General features: G+C 41.3%; 1 protein-coding gene across 1 annotated transcript in view; it reads right to left on the reverse strand.

Moving 5' to 3' along the window:
* VWC2 (von Willebrand factor C domain containing 2) overlaps positions 1-24,594 on the reverse strand; it is a 994,391-nt gene that overhangs the window by 745,895 nt on the left and 223,902 nt on the right. The window lies entirely within an intron of this gene.

Raw genomic sequence — 24,594 nt, forward strand, 5'->3', positions numbered from 1 at the left:
ACAGGTCTTATTTTTTTCACGGACTCAAACCACGGATCACGGTCAAGGATGACAAACGGTGCCTTTTCCGAGTATTCCACGGACCCATTGAAAGTCAATGGGTCCGCGAAAAAAAACAAAAAACGGAACAACGGCCGCGGATGCACACAACGGTCGTGTGAAAGAGGCCTAACTTGTTTTTTGCAGGACAAGTTGTGTTTTTTAATTGAGTCATTTTGTGTTACACATAACTTACTGATTAACTTTTATTAACTCTTTCTGGGAGAGAGATGGGAAAAAAAAACAGCAATTCTGCCAAAGAGTTTTTACTTTATAAATGTTGCATGTTCATTTTTTGGCATAAATAAGACAATAACTTTATTCTCTGGTTCAGTAAGATTACAGAGCTACCAAATACATATAGTTATCACGGCATCCCAAGACCCATAACTTTCTTTCGTTCTATAGAGCTGTGTGAGGACTTGATTTTTTTGGGATGACTTGTAGTTTTCAATGGTATCATTTTGACACTTTTTGATAACTATTTATTCCATTTTCTTCTTGGTAAATGAGCAAAAAGCATCAATTTTCAATGTTTTTTTTTCTATGTACAGTGTTTATCGTACAGGATAAATTACATAATAATTGTATAACATGGGTCATTATGGACGTGACAATACCAAATATGTGGAGATTTTATTTTTGCTATTTTTTCCATTGAATAGGTGATCTTTGGATCGCTTCTAAAATACACTGCACTATTCCTGTAGGGCATTGTATTTTAATGTCAGTGCTCTACTGCCACTCACCAGCAGGCCGTGCCAGAGAGGCACAGCTTGCTGGGATACTGGAGGCAGGCCTGGGGCCTTCACTAGGCCCCGGCCACCCTGCACTGACATTGGAACTCCACAATCTCAACTGCATTAAATGTCCCAGATTGGCCCTCCTAACAGTCTGGGTCATTAGACCAGGAGCACAGCTCTAATGTTAGAGCTGCGCACTAGCTCTCCACTGCACGGGAGACCTGTGTAGCACTTAGACTGTGACTGCAGAAAAAATAAAAGGATTGGTGGTCACTAAGGGGTTAATTAGTTAAAAAAAAAATACATCAGAAGTTTCCAGTTTTCTTTATGGCGCATACACGAGCCAGGATACATTCTTTATTTGAACAGGTAAGGTGAATACAAATTCATATTTTCTTAATCCATACGGCTTGTGAAATTATGTCTAGGAATTGATTTATGAATGGTGTCAACTGTATTGAAATTCATCATGGAATTCATAATTAGCAGAAGTCATTGTATAACGGCAGCAGTCAGCTAATCATCATCTCTTCTTAGAAAGTGGTTAAGACTATGTGTAGCATTCACGTTCTCTATAAATCATGCAAATTTTTTCTGTTAAATAGAAGGCTTTAAAACCACAATTGTGTGTTTATTTCCTATAATACTTGCATTATACTGATGTGTCCCTTGAGAGTATGGACAGATGCTGAGTGTAAGCCATAAAGACGTCATTTTTGTTTACTGCATGTTTTTAGCTATAGCACGCTGTGCACTTTGAATGACTTAGTCATGCAAAAGACAGCTTTAGGTTATAAGTACAGTATAATATTCCTCCCCCCACAACTCGTGCATATAAGATTCAAAACAAAGGTATTTTGTTTACAAATTACTGCAAACTAGAGATGAGTGAATTTCTTGAATTTCTCTTTTTGGATCAGTTCTATCAGAATAAGTATTATTAAAGGCAGAGAGACCCACCTGTTATACTCCTCAGTAAGTTCTCCTTAAAAAAGCACAAGAGTATTGAATATCTCCTCTCCATATTATGCTTCTCTAAACAAGACATGAAAGTCTATGCTCCTTCCAAAAAGACAAGCAACCTGAGTGCCTCAAGAGAAAATTGCCCTGTCACGTTCTTGAGGGTGCTCTTTCTCATTAATAGGCCATCTAGTATGCATGATGAGTACTGTAATCCAGCTAACACTGCTCTGCTTTCTGGGGAAAAATGCATGCAAATATCTTACTTCTACTAGCATCAGGTTTTTTATGTTCTTTTCTTTTTTCAAATTATCTTTCCTTTATGAAACAGATCTGATTAAACAGTTTGAAGTTACCATTAGGTGAAAGTCTTATCATAAAAAAAGCACTGAATGAATAGTTTGAGGCTACCATTTTGTTATGGAAAAGCGCTTATTGAACAGCTCAAGGTTACCACCAAATTTTCCCCTGGTGGTAGCCTCAAAATGTTCAATGCATGCTTTTTCATGTTTATAGTTTCCCCTTCTGGTAGCCTCAAACTGTTCAATTGGTGCTTTCTCATAAAGCACAGAGCAGCATTGGCAAGACTATAATACTCATGCATATTGGTTGGTCTCCTTAATGGAAAAGAGCACCCTCAAGTCCCTGACAAAGGCCAGTCCGCTAACTAGGGCAATTTTCACTGATCATTTTGAAAGGAGAACTGGCCTGCACATTTCATTCAGAAAAGCATAATATGGGGATATTCGGTCCTTTCAGAAGGGGACCTGGCTTTCATGTCTCTTTTCCTCTTGAGCATTATACAGTGTTCAAAATAATAGCAGTGTGTTTAAAAAAGTGAATAAAGCTCAAAATCCTTCTAATAACTTTTATTCCCATACACACAAATGCATTGGGAACACTACACATTCTATTCCAAATCAAAACATGAAGAAAAATATATCAAATTTGTGTTGTTCCTCAAAAAAATTTAAGAAAAGTAAATATTAGACTGTTAAAAAAAATAGCAGTGTTTGTATTCTTCTTTGCAAACTCAAACATTCACTATATAAACTGAAAAATATTTGAAGATTTTGCTTTCCTTTGAATCACTTAACTAATATTTAGTTGTATAACTACTGTTTCTGAGAACTGCTGTACATCTGTGTTGCATGGAGTCAACCAACTTCTGGCTCCTGTGAACCCAGGATGATCGGACTACATTCCACAGTTCTTCTCTATTTCTTGGTTTTGCCTCAGAAACTGCATTTTTGATGTCACCCCACAAGTTTTCTATTGGATTAAGATCCGGGGATTAGGCTGACCACTCCATAACGTCAAACTTGTTGGTCTGGAACCAAGATGTTGCACGTTTACTGGTGTGTTTGGGGTCGTTGTCTTGTTGGAACACCCATTTCAAGGGCAGTTCCTCTTCAGCATAAGGCAGCATGACCTCTTCAAGTATTCTGATGGATTCAAACTGATCCATGATCCCTGGTATGCGATAAATAGGCCCAACACCATAGTATGAGAAACATCCCCATATCATGATGCTTGTGCCACCATGGTTCACTGTCTTCACAGTGTACTGTGGCTTGAATTCTGTGTTTGGGGGTCACCTGACAAACGGTCTCCGGCCACTAGACCCAATGATTTAATCTTCCTGGAGTTTATTGTTGCCATTTTGGCTATTCTTCTATCCATTCAAATGGTATTTTTTCTTTCTTTCTTATACATCTATCAGGTTTTGGTTCCCATTTTAAAGCATTTGCGATCATTTTAGCTGGGCATCCTATCATTTTCTGCACTTCTTTTTATGTTTTCCCCTCTCCAATCAACTTTTTAATCAAGTTACGCTGTTCTTCTGAACAATGTCTGGAACGACCCATTTTCCTCAGAATTTCAGAGAGAAATGCACTGTAACCAAGCATGTGCAACATTTTCTACCTTCCTTCATTAAATAAGGGTAATAATTGCCACCTGTTTTTTTAAAAATTGAATGACCTCACTCATTGAACTCCACACTGCTATTATTTTGAGCATGCCCCTTTCAATAAGTGATTGATTTACAGAGAATCAGCAGCATGCATGTCATGACTGTTGGGTCTGTTGGGTTTCTATTTCTCTACTACACCTGCTAGTAATTGATTTTCCAAGTAAAAATATAATTTCTACCAAAAATAGTGATTGATCAGGTTAGTGATGTCTGACTGCTATTATTTTGAACACAACTGTATATATTTATAGAATAAATGCCAAGAGTGTGCAAAGCAGTAATGAAAGCAAAAGGTGGCTACTTTGAAGAACCTAGAATATGACATACTTTCAGTTGTTTCACACTTGTTTGTTATGTATATAATTCCACATGTGTTAATTCATAGTTTTGATGCCTTCATAGTCATGAAAATAAAGAAAACTCTTTGAATGAGAAGGTGTGTCCAAACTTTTGGTCTGTACTGTATATATATATATATATATATATATATATATATATTCATTCATAGAGAATCAACGCAGCACTCTTCTTGTAAAAAACACAGTGTCTTTATTCACAAGTGCTTGAGAAGGATCCCGGAAGGGGATTGAAATGTTGCCTATTTTGTGTCACATGTGTGAATAAAGACACTGCGTTTTTTACAAGAGTGCTGCGTTGATTCTCTATGAATATACAAGCCTGTTGTCAAAGGCGAGACGCTTGCACCGGATAATCTCCAAAGTGAGTGCTGCCGGAATTCACATACTATATATATATATATATATATATATATACACACACTCACCTAAAGAATTATTAGGAACACCATACTAATACGTTGTTGGACCCCCTTTTGCCTTCAGAACTGCCTTAATTCTACGTGGCATTGATTCAACAAGGTGCTGATAGCATTCTTTAGAAATGTTGGCCCATATTGATAGGATAGCATCTTGCAGTTGATGGAGATTTGAGGGATGCACATCCAGGGCACGAAGCTCCCGTTCCACCACATCCCAAAGATGCTCTATTGGGTTGAGATCTGGTGACTGTGGGGGCCATTTTAGTACAGTGAACTCATTGTCATGTTCAAGAAACCAATTTGAAATGATTCGAGCTTTGTGACATGGTGCATTATCCTGCTGGAAGTAGCCATCAGAGGATGGATACATGTTCTCATTCTGTTTACGCCAAATTCGGACTCTACCATTTGAATGTCTCAACAGAAATCAAGACTCATCAGACCAGGCAACATTTTTCCAGTCTTCAACAGTCCAATTTTGGTGAGCTCGTGCAAATTGTAGCCTCTTTTTCCTATTTGTAGTGGAGATGAGTGGTACCCGGTGGGGTCTTCTGCTGTTGTAGCCCATCCGCCTCAAGGTTGTGCGTGTTGTGGCTTCACAAATGCTTTGCAGCATACCTGGGTTGTAACGAGTGGTTATTTCAGTCAACGTTGCTCTTCTATCAGCTTGAATCAGTCGGCCCATTCTCTTCTGACCTCTAGCATCCACAAGGCATTTTTGCCCACAGGACTGCCGCATACTGGATGTTTTTCCCTTTTCACACCATTCTTTGTAAACCCTAGAAATGGTTGTGCGTGAAAATCCCAGTAACTGAGCAGATTGTGAAATACTCAGACCGGCCCGTCTGGCACCAACAACCATGCCACGCTCAAAATTGCTTAAATCACCTTTCTTTCCCATTCTGACATTCAGTTTGGAGTTCAGGAGATTGTCTTGACCAGGACCACACCCCTAAATGCATTGAAGCAACTGCCATGTGATTGGTTGACTAGATAATTGCATTAATGAGAAATAGAACAGGTGTTCCTAATAATTCTTTAGGAAGGCTCTTATATTGCCGTTACCCTACGTCGGACCGTGCACCCATATCCTGGTTGGTGCTCCCGCTGGATTCTCCATATATATATATATATATATATATATCCTAAACTGAGTCATAACTAATTTGGGATGAATTTAAAATTGGTACAATAAATTTTATCATGTCTATTACAAACCAAAGACTAAATAAAATCAGGTGTTATTAAAGGGCTGACTAAATAAGGGTAAAAGTTGGCTCCTTTAACTTTCCATGCATAATGTAGCAGCTACTTAATTTGATTGTGTAGGTTAAAGAACACATGGCTACTCAGCCCCATTCACTTTTATTAATGAAGATGAGTTGCAGTATTAGACACAAGCTATGAACAGGTATGGACTAGGTTCTAGAAAAAAGCAGGCATGTCAAGGACAACCTCTTTAATGATGTTAAGTGACCTTTAGTGCTCATATACTCTTGCACAAAGCCTGTTTGACAGGCTTCTAGAATTGAATTTGTCCACACAGAATCCCATAGTAAAAATCTCTAGTAGTGAGCTAATTCATGTACAGGAAAGGGCTAATTCATTTATTTTGTTAATGTGTATAGTGTTTATATGTATATTCCACAGCACTGTACAGACATTGTTGTTACATAAGTCCATATCCCAATTACACCATAATCTAAATAAACCTACCTGTATGTTTCTAGAGTGTAGGGGGAACTAGCGTACTCAGAGGAAACCCATTCAAACACAAGGAAAACATACAAACTCCATGCTTTATAGTTTTCTATGCAGTGCTAGGTACTGGAGTTCCGTACCTAGGGAGGCAACTTGCAAATGGAAGCATCAGTAGTAGTAGTCAATTTTTACTTTCAACCTCTCCCCTGCCTCCCACCAGACATGGCAGTAAATCTCCTTTCAAGGGAAGGAGAGGGTTTGGAGTTTACTGGCTGTATGATGGAAATATAGAGAGAGAAAGGGAGTCTAGAAATCTAGCAGTCTCCCTATCCTTAGCAGTGAAAAGTGATTAGTGGAATAGTGGCAAGTTTCCATCTGCTACTCTAATCAGAGCTTGCACATTACAGAGCACTAATGAAGGGTTTTATGCCTCCTTAGCTCAGCTTGATCCAAATAGCTAGTATGTTCTATATTTATGTGTATTCAATTCTGTGGTGAAAGCAATAAGGAGATAACAAAAAACAAAAAAAAGCTAAATATCTTCTGCCTTTAGGATCCATATACAGTACATAAGGGAACTGTCGCTTTTACCGGCTGCCACACAAGACATAGCAGTGGTTGCTATGGTCCTAGGAGTTACACAACCCTACAGATTGCTAATGAAAGAAGTGGTAACTGATTGTGGTTAGTTAATGGCTGTTTGTTCTTTTTTTTTTTAAACCATGCGGCGATTGGCAATCTGCAATGAGCAATAACTTCTTCCAATAATAATCTGTTTTTGAAACCATGGTGGGTGTGGATTGGCCTTGTGGTAGCCAGTGTGTGAAGGCATCCTAAAAACTGCACCCGTAGTGTCACAAATTGTCTTATGCATACCTGGCCTGATCCATCTAGTTCACATTAGTTCTTTTTATATTAGCCATGCTCATTGAAGTCAAATATTCAAACACCTATGCTGGAGTATAGATTTTCTAAAACTGCAGCAAAATTATTTTAGATGTAAATCCTTTATATGATAAAAAATAGCAATGGACCAAATAAACAAGTTGTACATTTCATTACATTCTATTGAATCCACTCCTGTGTGACCCTGGCCATAAGCAGTGCATATGCAGAAAAGACATGTTTATGACTGAAATATGTTCCTGAAACAGAAGGTAATTCTCTGTTCATATGACAATGAGGATATTGCAAAGTATCATTTATATGTCACTGCCTAGCAAACCAAACTCAAAATAATCTTCCCAACTACAATATTGTTTTGGGCTACAGCATGCAGTACCAACCTCTTTAGTGGATCATACCAACTGTATATTTAAGTTTATGCTATATTCACACAAGTCATTTTGTAACAGTATTCAATTAAACAGTATGATAAAGCCTCCTAACATTTCACACTTCGAATCACAGCTTTAACATCTATTCTTTGCAGAATAGCACAATTTTTACGTAAAACACATTCTACTATCATGACCATGATCTGTGAGAGAATGCTTATTTCCTGCTTGCATGCTGTGCCGGCAATATTCAGCATTACCTCACTATGCTTTATATAGTTCATGGCTGCATACTGGCTTCTGGCATGTTAAACACTGTCAAATCTTTGGTTGACAGAAGGTGCAAGACGACGGGGAATACAGTGTGTCTGCTCATTCCCTCCAGCAGACCAAGCTACGACTAAATAGGCTAATAACATAGTGACAGATATTGTTGTATTGAAACATTTCATCACAGGAAAAATTGTGTTATAAATAAAATAAATGTAATATGTGGCACATTTTTGCATGCATTATTGCCATACAAAATAATCTAATTTAATCTTTTATTTTAAAGGGTCACTGAGTTTTCAGAAAACTTTTGATATGTCAGTCATATCAAAAGTTTTGATAGGTGGGGGGTCTGAATGTCGAGACCCCCACAATCTGTGGAACAAAGAGAAATAAGTGCTCGTATATTGCTCTCTCTCCTCGCTGCAGGAGAGGAAGCGAGACCGACTCAATAGACAGTCTATGGACTAGTCTCGATTCTGTTCCCTGAAATAAGGAGAAAGAGATATGCTTGCACTTCTATCTTCTCGTTCTAATGATCAATGGGGGACTCAGGTTGCTGAAAACGTAACAACCCTTAAATACATCCTTATAAAATGAAAAGTTCTGTAATCTTCCGTGTCTCAATTCCTCACAACATCTGTTCGTTATTGCTATATTGGGGCCTGTGACAACAGCATTTTTTTTTTTCTATAAGGGTGGTCTTCATACAGCTTACTTCTAATACCTGTCTTCACCAAACTCCAGCTTCAAAACACAAGTCTTTTGTGGTCCAAACTAATATATTTGCTATGTTCCCTGGGGACATGTTCACTGGTTTTAGAATCTTTAGAGGGGTGTTTGTAAAGAAGATGAATCAGTTTAAGACTGACATGACACAACAGTACCTCTTGAATGCCTCAGTGTATCTTGCAGCTTTCTGATTTCGTCCCCTGTGAAGAATCTCATTTGGAACTGTACGTAGGCCAGTAAAATAAATAATAGGGAGAATTATCATGAGGGGAATATCAGCTTTGCAGGAGTTTGCATTGCTGTAATTTGTGCCAAAATTACTAAATGTTGCACAAAGTTTGATACATTTGGTGAACACTTCAGTCTTGACAGGTTCTAAGCCACCCCTTTACTGGAGTAAGATCACAACAGTGATAAATATGGAGTGAAACTAATTAACATAACCACATTCACTTTCTCACCCAGTGTTGAAGATTGTAAAAATGCTAAATTGTTGCACAAGGAAGCCCAAAAAGTCACAATACTTTTTGAAACCAGAAATCTGAAGTGCAGGGCTTGATAAATACCCGCTGATGTCTTTATACATCACTGCTTAAGGTCACTTTTTTTTTTTTAAATTAAATATATATCTTTATTGATTTTCTTAAACCGAAACAATATAAAAAGTATCTAGTCACAGAGAGTGTGGACATCCAACAGGTACATCTATACAGTATATCCCTTACTACCGGGTTGCGTAGATAAACACAGAGACATCAATGCCAAAAAAAAGAAGCACTTCAGTTTAGTGCCCACTCTCTGTCACTCACACCAAAGCAGAGACCACCCCCCCCCCCCGGGGACCTACCCCCGGCCACCCCCCCCTTGAACGCCACCCCCACCATCTTCCCCCCCAGCGTACCTGGCCTGGTACGGCCGCCACGAGGGGCGGCAGGCTGCTCACGCGCCGCATCTGGGTATTCCCCAGCTAGTCATAGCGCCAATTCATATTTAATTTAAGCATATTATAATAATATTTTATTATTTAGGAATTATTAAGGGTTTGTTTATGTGGGAGCTTAGACTCTATAAGTGGTGGGTCATCAGTTCCAGTCCGGTAATACATCTCATTCAATCATTTGTCCGTACTATACACCTATCCTATCCCTATTGTGTGTTTCACGCCATATCGTTTCATGCGCTCAAAGTCTGTTACTCTTGCCATTAAATTTTGCCATTCATGTCTTGTTGGTGGTCTATCTTTCACCCAGTGTCTCAGAATTATTACCTTGGCCAATAGGAGTCCCTTCAGCCAGTAAACCTGCTCGCTTTTGGTTGTTTTGTTTTTATATTCGGGGGGTAAGAATCCAAGCAACGCTACTTGAATAGTTAAGGGGGGGTTGTTCCCAGTTACTGCAACCAGCTCCCGAAATATACTATCCCAAAAATTCTTAATAACTGGGCACTCCCACAACATATGGACATACCCTGCAGCTACAAGAGAACATTTCAAACAACTGAATTCTTGTCCTTTATTACTATAAATCTTGGACAGGAGGCTCGGGGTAACATATAGTCGGTGTATTATTTTAAATTGGGTCAAACGGTGATGTCGTGATAAGGAGGCCTTTTTAATATTTTGATATATTTCCCGCCATTGTAAGGGGTTACATTCCCCTATATCCGCATTCCATTTATCTACACTTTTAAATTTAGTGAACGTGCTTAGTTCCTCAGTGAGTCTCTTATAAAGTAGTGAAACCTTAACTTTTTTTCCCAGTGTATTATAACAAAGTGATACAAATCTCTGAGTACTTATTTCCAGAGACATTTTTTTCAGCGTACATGTTAGTGCATGTTGTAGTTGAAAATATCTATAGTGTTCTAATGCAGTGATTGGTGTCCGCAAAAACAATTCCCCTATCGGTTTAATTTTCCCTTTCATGCATATTTGTGAAAATAGCGTAATGCCTCTCCGTGTCCAATAGTCATTTTCATTAAGGGCCAAGAACTCTGTTAGCGCGGGGTTGTCCCATAACGGGGTGAATTCCAGAACTTGAGGGGCCTGGGTAAGTTCCTTAATTTTTTTCCAGGCCTTCTGCAACGCTAAACCAATAGGGCAGGAGTAGTCCGCACGCTCCAGAAGTCCGGATTCCAATATGCTGAATATATTGTGTGTAGAGTGTTGGTATTGTCCTATAATATGAGATATTAATGCACCATCCCCCGTATCAATACACCACTGTAGTTGTGAGCACAGATAATAACTCTGAAAATGAGGCAGGCCAAGGCCGCCATTACTTGCAGCCAATCGTAAATATTGTAGCTTAATGCGGACCCTTTTCCTGCCCCATATTAGGTCATTAATCAATCGATCAATCAAATTAAAAACACTATCTTCAATCCAAGCAGGGCAAGAGCTAACCGTGTACAATATCCAGGGCAACAAGACCATTTTGATCAGCGCAATTCTATTGATCTGGGAAAGCGGGAGTTTCTGCCAAACCCTAATCTTCTCCCTTATTTTCCCAATTAGGGGAGTAATGTTTAATGTGTTATACTCCCTAATAGTGCTACCAATTTTTATCCCTAGATATTCTATATGGTCACTTTAATATTCTTGCACTGTAATTGTTAAAAAATTATGTTTAGGTTATGTTTTATGATCACACAATAAGGGCCCATGCATGGCATTGTATTGTGATGCACCCTGGAAACAATTTTTTTTAGCACTCTTTTTTTAGGCTGACTATACATATCGGATAGAAGTAGGTTGATGGTTTAACAGCAATTTTTAGTCTTTATTGGCTGTCACAGTCATTCAACCTAACCATACAATTTGAAATACACAGGGCACATGGGAAACAAAGCTTTAAAAAATAACCAGAAAGATCTTTCATTTGAGTATCAGATAAAAAATTCTAACATGTCTTTCGAGACGATGGTCTTGTCATTAGTCAACTACAAGTTCGTGGTTGAGAGAACCGATTTTCATCAACTTGAGTTTATTATGTATTTATTCAATTTATGCATAATGAGTAAAAAAAAGTGTGAAATAAAAGGCACACATTCGTACAGTATAGACCTCTAATACAGTAGACTGCATAAACCACTTATAGTGATCTATATTTATGCATTCATTTAACCATAGACATTACTATAATAGATTAGTAACGAGCACCAAACACAATGGGATATGATAAATAGAAATCCCTAGGAGTATGTTTCGCTTAAGAATTTTTATTAATTCTTAATTAAGATTAAAACTGATGAGCCATTCATAATTATTCACTGGGAGATCAACCTCAGTAAACCATCAAAGGTGCATAAAATAATTAGCATTATTATAAATCATAACATTTCAGCAATAAAATATATTGCATATTTTATGTTTTTATTTATTTTGCTTATAAAAAATACATCAATTGTCCAATCATAGATCATGTTGTGTGGCTGTGGCTTAAACCCTTTGTTTTGAAGTCATGGGTTTAATACACAGCAAAATCCAGAACAAATCTACAGCAGAATAAAACTATCTGATGCACATTATTGTTCTCTCGTGCATGGTCACTCATTGCTTTGGAATCTGCACTTAAAATCTCCAGCAAATCAATCACATGTGAAGAAGTTATTATAAAATGTTCTAGTGTAAAAATCATGTGATACTACTATAAAAGGTAGTATTCAATATAAGTTGATACAGTATCTCACAAAAGTGAGTACACCCCTCACTTTCATACAGTGTAAAGTAGTCAGTGTACAGCTTGTATAACAATGTAACTTTGGTGTGCACTCAAAATAACTCAACACACAGCCATTAATGTCTAAACTGTGGCAACAAAAGTGAGTACACCCCTAAGTGAAAATTGCCAAATGGTGCCCAATTAGACATTTTCCCTCCCCGGTGTCACATGACTTGTTAGTGTTAAAAGGTCTCAGGTGTGAATTGGGGTCATATGTGTTAAATTTAGTGTTATCTCTCTCACATTCTCTCGTACTGGTCACTGGAAGTTCAACATGGTTCCTCATGGCAAAGAACTCTCTAAAGAACTAAAAAAAAGAATTGTGTTTCTTTACATAAAGATGGCTTAGGCTATAAGAAGATTGCTAACACCCTGAAACTGAGCTGGAGACCGTTGGCCAAGACCATACAGTGGTTTAACAAGACAGGTTGCACTCAGAACAGGCCTCGCCATGGTCGAAAAAAGAAGTTAAGTGCGCATGCTCAGCGTCATATCCATAGATTGTTTTTTCATAATAGATGTATGAGTGCAGCCAGCATTGCTGCAGAGGTTAAAAGGGTGGAGGGGGGCAGCCTGTCAGTGCTCAGACCATATGCCGCACACTGCATCAAATTGGTCTGCATGGCTGTCATCCCAGAAGAAGCCTCTTCTAAAGATGATGCACAAGAAAGCCTGCAAATGGTTTGCTAAAGACAAGCAGACTAAGGACATGGATTACTGAAACAATGTCCTGTGGTCTGATAAGACCAAGATAAACTCATTTCGTTCAGATGGTGTCATGCGTGTGTGGTGATAACCGGGTGAGGAGTACAAAGACAAAGCATGTCTTGCCTACAGTCAAGCATGGTGGTGGGAGTGTCATGCTTTGGGTCTGCATGAGTGCTGCTGGCTGTGGAGAGCTACAGTTCAACCATGGAACCATGAATGCCAACATGTACTGTGACATACTGAATCAGAGCATGATCCCCTCCCTTCGGAAACTGGGCCGCAGAGCAATATTCCAACATGATAACGACCCCAAACATCCAAGGAGGTTTTGCCGCCTCTTCTTAGGAAAAAAGAAAGTGCCACACATTGTACAGTAGGCAGTGAAGAAAGAGTGATGCAACTGAAAGGCTTCAATGGGGATGCAAACTGGAGAACCAGAAGAAATCCTGTGACTGCAGTATCCCAGAACAGGGGGACTGCAAAAGGTAAATTGTTGTAATGTGATATTGCTAAGTGAAATGATCTGATTTATTGTATTTGTATACTGTGTTTATATAGCATTGCATGGATCGTTTCGGGTTGACAACATTGGCTTATCTGGCTAATCCCTTTAGATTTCCAGGAGATGGACCTGGGTCTGCCCCAGGTTAGTTAGCTTCTCAAAGATACTCCCAAGCTGTGAAAACTTTAATCTCTGAGACTTTTCCAGAGAAAGGGAATTCAGAAGGTCCAGAATTTACAAGGCTGTGCACAGCAAGATATTGTGCACATTTATGGCAGAGAGACCTTACTACAGTGAGAGGAAATATTGCCAGCACACCCTTCCATATTTTGAGAGATATTGCCAGCTGCTAGTGATGAGCAAATTTCAAAAAAATTTGATTTGGTCGTTTTGACAAATTTTCCAAAAAGACTCGATTCGATACAAATTTATTTGTGGCGAATCACGTTAAAAAACAGCTATTTCCTGGCTGCAGAGAGCCTGTATAGTGGTGTAGAACACTGTGCCTTGCAGTAACACTTATAGGGAGTCTGCTGTGGTAGTAAATTATTACTGTGGGTCAGTATGACATGCAGATGACAGGGGTCACTCTAAGAATCACTGCATACATCACTTACTTGTGCAGTCACAGGGCCAAAACTGACCAAATAACTCAAGTATCGACAGATCAGAAGAAAGGTCAAATAAATGATGATGTCAGCCAGTCCGAAAGGCAAAATAGTGGCCCTGTCATGAAGTGAGGAGGGTGGGAACAGCATGATAAGTCCACAGTGGACCTATGACATATTGATGAGGTGGAAGCAGCATGAGGAGACCACATAGTGGCCCAATGGTGTGGAGGTGGCGGCAACAGCAGCAGCATCAGGAGGATACCACAGAGTGGCAAAGTGACATAGTGTAGAGATGGCAGTAGCAGCAGCATCAGGAGACCTCAGAGTGGCAAAGTGACATAATGTGGAGATGGCAGCAGCAGCAGGAGGATACCAGAGTGACCCGGTGACAGAGTGGGGCAGTGGGTGGCAATACCAGTACTCGATGATGAAGGTGGCTGAAAGAAGAAGCACTTGGCATCAGATGTGTGGCATCATGCGGGTGGCAGCAACAGAGTAGTAGCTGCGGCAGGAATCCGGTCTCTTTTATCAAAGTGTTGGTGTGGCACCATGGATGATCTAGTCTGATGGATCAGGAATTGGTGGTTGGAAATCCTGGCTGATCTACGTCTGATTCATCTTAAAAAAGGTCAGTCTCTCCACATTTTGGGTGGACAGGCGAGTTCTCCTTGGCGTAACTATGGCCCTCGCCGCACTAAACACCCGCTCTGATGCCACACTACTGGCCGGGCAGGACAGCTTTTCCAGGGCAAACTCTGCTGGTGCGGCCACAAATCCAGTTTGGCTGCCCTGTAGTCCAGCGAATCTTCAATGACGGCTGGCAGGGTACACTCCAAGTATGCCACCACCTGCTGGTTCAGGTTCTGCTCTATGTCTGCCTGCTGGTGAGTAGTTTCTTCACTATGCGGGTGAAGAAATTTGCTCATCACGACTCTAGACTCAGGCTGCTGGCGCTGCAGTCACTTGCGATAAAGTCGAAGATCGAGTCAACCAATCAAGAACCGCTGGGTTGCTGGTCAAGACACGACCGCTAGCTGACACTGGGAGCTCAGGCCTCTCGAAGTGACCCCTGCTCCCACGACCTCTTACTCTGTTGCGACGTCTGCTTGTGCTAGAAACATTCAGGCCTCTTCCACTCCTCTGTGCATGGCCTGGCACTTCACATATTTGTAGCTTAACTAAACAAATTAAGCAGAAATTAAAACACCCCTAAAAGCGATGAATATATTTCTCTTTTTATACTGAGATAGTCCACTAAACGCTTTCATCACAATTAACTGCAGAAATGCACTGAGAATATATTTTTCTTGTATTGAAATGCGACCCTATACACTTTCACCAGAAATAACTGCAGAAGTGACCTGGGAATATATTTTTCTTGGTTGACTTAAATAGGCCTAGAACAAAATTAAAGAGTGAAGTGCGTATATATTTTTCTTTTGTTACTGAAATGCGCCCCTATATGCTTTCAACAAAAATAACTACAGAAGTGAAGTGTGTATATATTTTTCTTATTGTACTGAAATACGCCCCTATACACTTTCACCAGAAATAACTGCAACAGTGCAGTGCTTATAGATTTTTCTTTTTTTACTGAAATACACCCCTATATGCTTTCAACAGAAATAACTGCAGAAGTGAACTGAGAATATATTTTTCTTATTGCACTGAAATACGCCCCTATACGCTTTCATCAAAAATAACTGCAGAATAGTGTTGATCGCGAATATTCTAATAAAAAAAATTTTGCGCGAATATCGACACTTCGAGAATTCACGAAGATGTAGAATATAGTGCTATATATTCGGAATCGCGAATATTCTAGAGTTTTTTTTCATCAGTAACCTCCCTTCTTGCTTGTGGTCCAATGAGAAGGCTGCAATATCTTTGTCTGAGCTTAGCAACATCCCTAGCAACCAATAGGAAAGTTGCCTACCCCTTTACTATATAAGAAACTCCCCAGCAGCCATTTTCTGAAGTTTTTTTGCAGTTCTGAGAGAGAGAGAGAGAGAGAGAGAGAGAGAGCGAGCAGTGACATTGCTGTGCTCTGTGCTTTCATCTGGATCCTATTCCTTATCTAATTACATTAGATAGTTAGTAAGCTCATGTATATAATACAGATAGTTAGTGGAAGATAATGTAGGTTGGATAGGGATATAGTGTAGCTGATAGGTTCCAGTGCAGGGTGTTAGGTAGTGTGATAGGAATTACAGTTTCTCTGCTGTCCATACATACATGCTACAAACATAGTGCTGTGATGTCACAACAATACTTAGTGCACCAATCAGTAATATCTACTCAGACCTGATAAAATGTGAAGTTTCATGTATTGTGCAAAAAATATGCGCATCATTAATGCTGATTTGTGCAATCACGAAAATAATAACGAGTTCACAAATTCTAGAATTCGCTAATTTATTGCGAATTTTATGCGAAAAGTTTGCGAAATATCACGAAAACGAATATTGCCTATGCCGCTCATCACTACTGCAAAAGTGAAATGCGTATATATTTTTATTGTAGTACTGAATAAGATACTAAGATATAAGCCACTAAAGGCTTTCCAACATAACACTTGCAGCCCAATAACAAAAAGCTGGAATGACTGAGCTGTCTAATGACTATTTGGATCCCAAATAATCGTTTCCTGCACTTGTAAATCACTTTCCTATCAATGTCCCTAGCTAGCGCCTTCTAACGTCTCTTCCTGCATTAAGATGCTGTGAAATGATTCCTCCCTATCCTTTCCCTGCACTTATAAATCATTTTTTCTGAATTTTTTTTCTACAATCGTTTTTCAAATTGCTATCCCTAACACCTTCACACATCTGTCCCTGCACTCTGAATGCTGGAAAATGTCTGACTGTAAGATGGCCGACGAAGTTATAGGGCTGTGACATCTGGGTGATCCCACCTTCCCAGAGTTCCTTGCCTCATGTCTCCAGTCCTCACACGTGTAGCCGCCATTTTAGGAAAATTGCGATTTGTTACCACGAAGCGCGAGGAAATTTGCATTCGCTGCAAATCGAATTTTTCCTGAAATTCAAAAAAAAAAATCCACTTTGTCAGCTTCGATTCGCTCATCTCTAATCATCACCATTAGAGATGAGCAAATTTTCTATTTTGAAATTCGTTCACATTCCGTTTGTTGGTAAAAAGTGAATTGCGTTATGGATTCCGTTACTATGGACCATAATGCAATTCTATGCCTTTAGAAGCATTCCGTTATTCATTCTGCCATAATAGAAAACTATGGGCAGCAAAACGTATCCGACCCGTTTTTGTTATTAAGGGGAGTCCTCCCCTGCATAACTGAAATGGAACGGATCCGTTTTGCAGCCCATAGACTTCTATTATGACGGAATGGATAACGGAATGTTTCTAAAGGCATTCCGTTATAAATTCCGTCATAGAATTGCATTATGGTCCATAGTAACGGAAACCATAACGCAATTTACCTTTTACCAACAAACGAAGTGTGAACAAATTTCATAAGCGGAAATTCGCTCATCTCTAATCACCATATACAGCAAATTTCCTTTCATGAATTTCTTTAGGCTTCTTTACTTCCTTTGTAAGGAATTTAATCACACAATTAAGCTTCAAATCACTCACATTCTTTGTAGATCTGCACTGTACTGCACTTGTTGCCATCCTGTCACTTCCAATGCTTTTATCAGACTGAACTTCTACTGTGTGTGTTGCATGTCCAGACATGTCCCAACCTGCACAGACAAGCTCAGCTCTCTTATGCCTCATTCACACGTCAGTGTTTTGGTCAGTGATTTCCATCATTGATTTTGAGCCAAAACCAGAAGTGGAGCTCTAAACACAGAACAGGAGCAGACCTTATACCTTATGCCTGTGGAGGCTCCAATCCTGGCTTTGGCCTCATGCACACGACCGTTGTTTTGGTCCGCATCCGAGACGCAGTTTTTGCGGCTCGGATGCAGACCCATTCACTTGAATGGGGCTGCAAAATATGCAGACAGCACTCTGTGTGCTGTTCGCATCCGATGCTCCATTCCGTGGTCCGCAAAAAAAATATAACCTGTCCAATTTTTGTCCATTTTGCAGACAAGAATAGGCAGTTATAGCAATGACTGTCCGTGCCGTTCCGCAAATTGTGGAAAGCACACAGACGCCATCTGTGTTTTACGGATCCGCCATTTGTGGACTGCAAAACACACGGTCGTGAGCATGAGGCCTTTGGCTCACAACCACTGACCAAAACACTGATGTGTACACGACCGTTGTTTGGGTCCGCATCCGAGCCGCCGTTTTTTGCGGCTCGGATGTGGACCCATTCACTTCAAGGGGGCCGCAAAAGATGCGGACAGCACTCCGTGTACTGTCCACATCTGTTGCTCCGTTCCGAGGCCCCGCAAAAAAAATATAGCATGTCCTATTCTTGTCTATTTTGCGGACAAGAATAGGCATTTCTACAATGGGCCGCCCGTTCCATTCCGCAAATTGCGGAAGGCACACGGGCGGCTTCCGCCTTAGGCTACATGCACACAACAGTTGTTTTTCTCTGTGTCCGTTCAGTTTTTTTGGCTGATCGGATGGTTAGCCATGCATTTCTATGGAGCCATTAAAATTGCGGTGTAGTCAACCATTTCTTTTCCGCGTCCGCTGTCCGTGTTTCCCGTCCGCAAAAAAAGTATTGCATGTCCTATTCTTGTCCGCAATAAACTATTTGCGGGCCCATTGAAGTCAATGGATCCACAAAAAAATGCGGATGACCAACGGAAGCCATCCATATGTCATCCGCATCTGTTTTTTTTTCCTGATGGTTGCTGGGAAACTTGTACAGTCGTGGCCAAACGTTTTGAGAATTACATAAATATTGGAAATTGGAAAAGTTGCTGCTTAAGTTTTTATAATAGCAATTTGCATATACTCCAGAATGTTATGAAGAGTGATCAGATGAATTGCATAGTCCTTCTTTGCCATGAAAATTAACTTAATCCCAAAAAAAACTTTCCACTGCATTTCATTGCTGTCATTAAAGGACCTGCTGAGATCATTTCAGTAATCGTCTTGTTAACTCAGGTGAGAATGTTGACGAGCACAAGGCTGGAGATCATTATGTCAGGCTGATTGGGTTAAAATGGCAGACTTGACATGTTAAAAGGAGGGTGATGCTTGAAATCATTGTTCTTGCATTGTTAACCATGGTGACCTGCAAGAAACGCGTGCAGCCATCATTGCGTTGCATAAAAATGGCTTCACAGGCAAGGATATTGTGGCTACTAAGATTGCACCTCAATCAACAATTTATAGGATCATCAAGAACTTCAAGGAAAGAGGTTCAATTCTTGTTAAGAAGGCTTCAGGGCGTCCAAGAAAGTCCAGCAAGCGACAGGATCGTCTCCTAAAGAGGATTCAGCTGCGGGATCGGAGTGCCACCAGTGCAGAGCTTGCTCAGGAATGGCAGCAGGCAGGTGTGACTGCATCTGAATGCACAGTGAGGCCAAGACTTTTGGAAGATGGCCTGGTGTCAATAAGGGCAGCAAAGAAGCCACTTCTCTCAAAAAAAAAACCATCAGGGACAGATTGATCTTCTGCAGAAAGTTTGGTGAATGGACTGCTGAGTACTGGGGCAAAGTCATATTCTCCGATGAAGCCTCTTTCCGATTGTTTGGGGCATGTGGAAAAAGGCTTGTCCGGAGAAGAAAAGGTGAGCGCTACCATCAGTCCTGTGTCATGCCAACAGTAAAGCATCCTGAGACCATTCATGTGTGGGGTTGCTTCTCATCCAAGGGAGTGGGCTCACTCACAATTTTGCCCAAAAACACAGCCATGAATAAAGGATGGTACCAAAACACCCCCCAACAGCAACTTCTTCCAACAATCCAACAATAGTTTGGTGAAGAACAATGCATTTTCCAGCGCGATAAGGCAAAAGTGATAACTAAGTGGCTCGGGGACCAAAACATTGACATTTTGGGTCCATGGCCTGGAAACTCCCCAGATCTTAATCCCATTGAGAACTTGTGGTCAATCCTCAAGAGGCGGGTGGACAAACAAAAACCCACTAATTATGACAAACTCAAAGAAGTGATTATGAAAGAATGGGTTGCTATCAGTCAGGTATTGGCCCAGAAGTTGATTGAGAGCATGCCCAGTCGAATTGCAGAGGTCCTGAAAAAAAAGGGCCAACACTGCAAATACTGACTCTTTGCATAAGGCCTCCTGCACACGAACATATTTTTTTGCGGTCCGCAAAAACGGGTCCCGTTTTTCCGTGATCCGTGACCGTTTTTTCGTCCGTGGGTCTTCCTTGATTTTTGGAGGATCCACGGACATGAAAAAAAAGTCGTTTTGGTGTCCGCCTGGCCGTGCGGAGCCAAACGGATCCGTCCTGAATTACAATGCAAGTCAATGGGGACGGATCCGTTTGACGTTGACACAATATGGTACCATTTCAAACGGATCCGTCCCTATTGACTTTCAATGTAAAGTCTGGAGTCCCTTTTAAACCATCGGATCGGAGTTTTCTCCAATCCGATGGTATATTTTAACTTGAAGCGTCCCCATCACCATGGGAACGCCCCTATGTTAGAATATACTGTCGGATATGAGTTAGATCGTGAAACCTCATTTCCGACAGTATATTCTAACACAGAGGCGTTCCTGAAGGGGTTAATTGTACTATCATATCCCCCTGTAAGAGATCAGGGCTGCCAGGCAGCAGGGGGCAGACCCCCCCCCTCCCCAGTTTGAATATCATTGGTGGCCAGTGCGCCCCCCCCCCCTTCTCCCTCTATTGTAATAATTCGTTGGTGGCACAGTGTGCGCCCCCCCCCCTTCCTCCCTCTATTGTAATAAATCGTTGGTGGCACAGTGTGCGCCCCCCCACCCTTCCTCCCTCTATTGTAATAAATCGTTGGTGGCACAGTGTGCGCCCCCCGCCCCCTTCCTCCCTCTATTGTAATAAATCATTGGTGGCACAGTGTGCGCCCCCCATCGCCCCCCCCTCCCTCTATAGCATTAACAACATTGGTGGCCAGTGTGCGGCCTCCCATCTCCCCCCCCCCCGATCATTGGTGGCAGCGGGTTACTAGCAATAGTACAATAGTAAAAGATTCATACTTACCTGGGAGCTGCGATGTTCGTGTCCGGCCGGGAGCTCCTCCTACTGGTAAGTGACAGTTCATTTAGCAATGCGCCGCACAGACCTGAGGCTGTCACTTACCAGTAGGTGGAGCTCCCGGCCGGACACGAACATCGCAGCAGCCGGTAAGTATGAATCTTCTACTATTGTACTATTGCTATGTAACCATGGCAACCAGGACTGTAGTAGCGTCCTGGTTGCCATGGTTACCGATCGGAGCCCCAGCGATTAAACTGGGACTCCGATCGGAACTCCGCTGCCACCAATGATGATGGGGGGAGAGGGGGGGGGAGATGGGAGGCCGCACACTGGCCACCAATGTTATTAATGCTATAGAGGGAGGGGGGGCCGATGGAGGGCGCACACTGTGCCACCAACGAATTAGTACAATAGAGGGAGGGAGGGGGGGGCGCACACTGTGCCACCAACGAATAATTACAATAGAGGGGGGGGGGCCGCACTGGCCATCAATGATATTCAAACTGGGGAGGGGGGGGGGGTCTGCCCCCTGCTGCCTGGCAGCCCTGATCTCTTACAGGGGGATATGATAGTACAATTAACCCTTTCAGGTGCCGCACCTGAAGGGGTTAATTGTGCTGATCACGGCCCCCTGTAAGAGAGCGGGTGCTGCCAGGCAGCAGGGGGCAGTCTTGTACACAGTTTGTAGTGTATTCTAACTAGAAGCGTCCCCATCACCATGGGAACGCTTCTGTGTTAGAATATACTGTCGGTTCTGAGTTTTCACGAAGTGAAAACTCAGCTTTGAAAAAGCTTTTATGCAGACGGATCTTCGGATCATTCTGTATAAAAACTAACCTACGGCCACGGATCACGGACACGGATGCCAATCTTGTGTGCATCCGTGTTCTTTCACGGACCCATTGACTTGAATGGGTCCGTGAACCGTTGGCCGTGAAAAAAATAGGACAGGTCATATTTTTTTCACGGCCATGAAACACGGATCACGGATGCGGCTGCAAAACGGTGCATTTTCCGTTTTTTCCACGGACCCATTGAAAGTCAATGGGTCCGCGAAAAAAAACGGAAAACGGCACAACGGCCACGGGTGCACACAACGGTCGTGTGCAGGAGGCCTAAATGTCATGTAATTGTTGATAAAAGCCTTTGAAACGTATGAAGTGCGTGTAATTATATTTCACCACATCACAGAAACAACTGAAACAAAGATCTAAAAGCAGTTTAGCAGCAAACTTTGTGAAAACTAATATTTGTGTCATTCTCAAAACTTTTGGCCACGACTGTATATATTAAATTTTAGGAATTACAGCCTTCAGTTTTTTTTTGTGGATCGCAAAAAAAAACTGAAGACACACGGAAACACAACCTACAAAATTTGCGGACAAACGGAACAGATGTGGATGTAAAGAAAATGTTGTATGCATGTAGCCTAAGGCTTAATACTGAAAGATCATGCTGCGGTAGATAACTTATTGAACACCCCTCGTACAATGAGTTCACTTAAACTGCACAGTATCTTGATGCAATACAACATAAGAAACTACTATATTAATGCAGTTATTGCAGAACAATGTGTTGACTTGATATCTTGACGTAATACAATGTGTGGAATGAAACTACTATATTAATATAGTTATTGCAGTACATGTTCACTAAAACTGCCCAGTATCTTGCCACAATATAATGCGTGAAATGAAACTGCTACTTTAATTCAGTCATTGCAGTAAAATGCATTAACTAAAACTGCACGGTGTCTTGACACTAAACAGTGCGTGGAATGAAACTGCTATATTAATGTAGTTATTACAGTACAATGCATTCACTAAAGCTGCATGGTATATGGATGCAATACAACGTGTGGAATAAAACCCAATATTTTTTTTTTATGTAGTTGTTGCGGTACATTGCATTCACTTAAACTACATGGTATCTTGACTCAATAGAATGTGTTGAATGAAACTGGTATATCAATGCAGTTATTACAGCACAGTGCATTAAATGAAACAGCTATGTTAATGCAGTTATTGCAGTACAACACATTCAGAAAAACTGCACTGTTCTTGATGTAATACAATGCATGGAATAAAACTTCTATATTAATATAGTTATTACAGTGCAATGCGTTCACTAAAACTGCACAGTATCTTGACACAATACAATACATGTAATGAAACTGCTATATTAATGCAAAGAAAAAAGGGGTCAGTCAGCACATCCCAAAGCGTAGGTGCACGTTGGCTGTCTGCACCAGCATGTCTGCCCCAGAGGCTGATTTTAATTAGTTTATATTTTGGCCAAAGCATAGTAAGCCACTCACCGCGTCAAGGTCGTCTCAATTGAGTGGTCCCTAACTCTTGTTCCTACCTGTTCATGGGCCATGACAGCCACATAAAATCCAGGGAATGCAGGTCAGCATGCAAGCCAAGTACACTTTGCTTGTAACCCCGTCCGGTGCCATTACAGCTTTCATCGGATCCAGGGATGCAAGTACCAACATGCATGCTGAACCCACCATATACTTCTCCTGGAGCCAGATGGCTAATGGTAGGTTCTATATAAGCAGACTCAGTTTTATACTGACTTTAAAACCAGCCTCCAGGACAGATTGACTGGTCAGGTGTGCTTGACTCAAAGGAGATCGCCACGCCTCCAATATATGCTACAAAGAAAAAAAGTGGGGGGTTGAGTCAGCACAACCTGCCTGCAGGTGCAGATCACTATGGCGAAATACATATACAAACGGAAAATGCAAATGTGATCGCACACTACATCCAGCACTCTGCCCTCAGGTAGATAGGGTAAGCGGGCGCAGTACAGAGGCAAAATACACTGCTCAAAAAAATAGGGAACACTTAAACAACACAATGTAACTCCAAGTCTATCACACTTCTGTGAAATCAAACTGTCCACTTAGGAAGCAACACTGAGTGACAATCAATTTCACATGCTGTTGTGCAAATGGGATAGACAATAGGTGGAAATTATAGGCAATTAGCAAGACACCCCCAATAAAGGAGTGGTTCTGCAGGTGGTGACCTGACCACTTCTCAGTTCCTATGCTTCCTGGCTGATGTTTTGGTCACTTTTGAATGCTGCCGGTGCTTTCACTCTAGTGGTAGCATGAGACGGAGTCTACAACCCACACAAGTGGCTCAGGTAGTGCAGCTTATCCAGGATGGCACATCAATGCGAGCTGTGGCAAGAAGGTTTGCTGTTTCTGTCAGCGTAGTGTCCAGAGCATGGAGGCGCTACCAGGAGACAGGCCAGTACATCAGGAGACGTGGAGGAGGCCGTAGGAGGGCAACAACCCAGCAGCAGGACCGCTACCTCTGCCTTTGTGCAAGGAGGAACAGGAGGAGCACTGCCAGAGCCCTGAAAAATGACCTCCAGCAGGCCACAAATGTGCATGTGTCTGCTCAAACGGTCAGAAACAGACTCCATGAGGGTGATATGAGGGCCCGACGTCCACAGGTGGGG

The sequence above is a fragment of the Bufo bufo genome, chromosome 5, assembly GCF_905171765.1.
Source record: "Bufo bufo chromosome 5, aBufBuf1.1, whole genome shotgun sequence".
NCBI lineage: Eukaryota > Metazoa > Chordata > Amphibia > Anura > Bufonidae > Bufo > Bufo bufo.